Below are 1480 nucleotides of genomic sequence, written 5' to 3'. Positions count from 1 at the left end.
GTCCCATCCCGAGATCCTCCTGGGCCAGCCCTGGAAGCCCCCTAGGGCTGCTCGGAAACCCATCATTTTGATTTAGAATACAGTTGATTTGCTTGTTGATCATAAAGACAGACGGAGTACATGTTGCCAAAAAACAGAGGACTTGGCTGTAACTTGTTCTTACATTCCATCGACCTTTTTAGCTACAAGATTTATCTCAGAGTAGAAGATATGGCTGTAAAACGAATGAGAGTTAAGTGTGATTGCACTCCTCCCTAATTTCCTCCTGCAGACAAATGACAAGCAGATTTTAAAGAAAAGAGCTAAGGCTCTGGATTAGAGATGTTCTGGACAAAATGATTTCACCTCCTCACTGGGGTACCCTGAAGTACTGCTTGAAATGTTGATTTGCTGAGAATTAGAACTGAACACTGTAGCTACCTTATTTGAGAGGAAACTAGAGCCCTGTGATGAACCAAGTCCCTTCGCAGGTAACCTTTGAGGTGAGCCGCTGGCCTGGCTGGCTGGATATCTGCCCCAAGCTGAGTCTTCATTGTGCGTCTCCATGAGCCTCAGTTTCCCAGCAGGAATATCAAACATACCAAGTGATTCTCTCTGACAAGCCTGGGGTAAAAGTCAACGAACACTATAAATTTGAAAGAGTTCGCAAGACTAGTGCAATATGGTATAAAACTGTGATTTTGGTAATTTACCGGCATTGCAGCTCCTTTCTTTCTTAAAAGGCCCAAAGTTTAAAATTAAAACATATTAAATAAAATAAAGGGCTTCCCTGGTGGCTCAGACAGTAAAGAATCTGCCTCCAATGCAGAAGACCCATGTTTGATCACTAGGTCGAGAAGATCCCCTGGAGAAGGAAATGGCAACCCACTCCAGTATTCTTGCCTGGGAAATCCCATAGACAGAGGAACCTGGAATAAATGCTTGTCTCAGTCCCACAGAACCTCATGGAAACTTGGCTTTCGGCCGTGGCATAACCCAGATGCACTCAAGGGTCTCCTCCTTTTGAAACACCAGGCAATAGGAGTTTCGGCACCACAAGTTCCAGTTCTGCAGCTAGTGGGGCCTCTGGACCCTCTTAGGGCCCTTGTGTTTCCCAGAGAGCCTTACCTTCTCTCCTAGGTTCCTGCCTCTTTGTGTTGAGGATTTGAGGAGGGTGCATGGGGCAGAGGAAAGCAACAAAGACAGGTTTTACAGCACACAGGACAAAGGCCTTCAAAGGAGCAGCTGGTCTTACACCTCACCTACTCCTTTTCTCCTGCCTTCCTCTCAGCCTCTCCATCCATCTCCCCTTTCCCTTCAGGAGCAAACCCCACAAATTCCTCACTTTGTCTCCTGAGAAGTCACTTCCACTTCCTGATATCTTGGAGCTGGCTGACAGCCAATGGGTCTCACCCCATCCAAGCAGGCTCATCAAGGCATTATTTTTGCAGCAGAGGCTGATCCTTCCTGAAGAGGTCAGATGCCAGCTGTTAAAATAACA

The sequence above is a fragment of the Bison bison genome, unplaced genomic scaffold (assembly GCF_000754665.1).
Source record: "Bison bison bison isolate TAMUID 2011002044 unplaced genomic scaffold, Bison_UMD1.0 scf7180017864483, whole genome shotgun sequence".
NCBI classification, from domain to species: domain Eukaryota; kingdom Metazoa; phylum Chordata; class Mammalia; order Artiodactyla; family Bovidae; genus Bison; species Bison bison.
The sequence above is the reverse complement of the archived record's forward strand: the minus strand, read 5'-3'. Positions refer to the sequence as shown.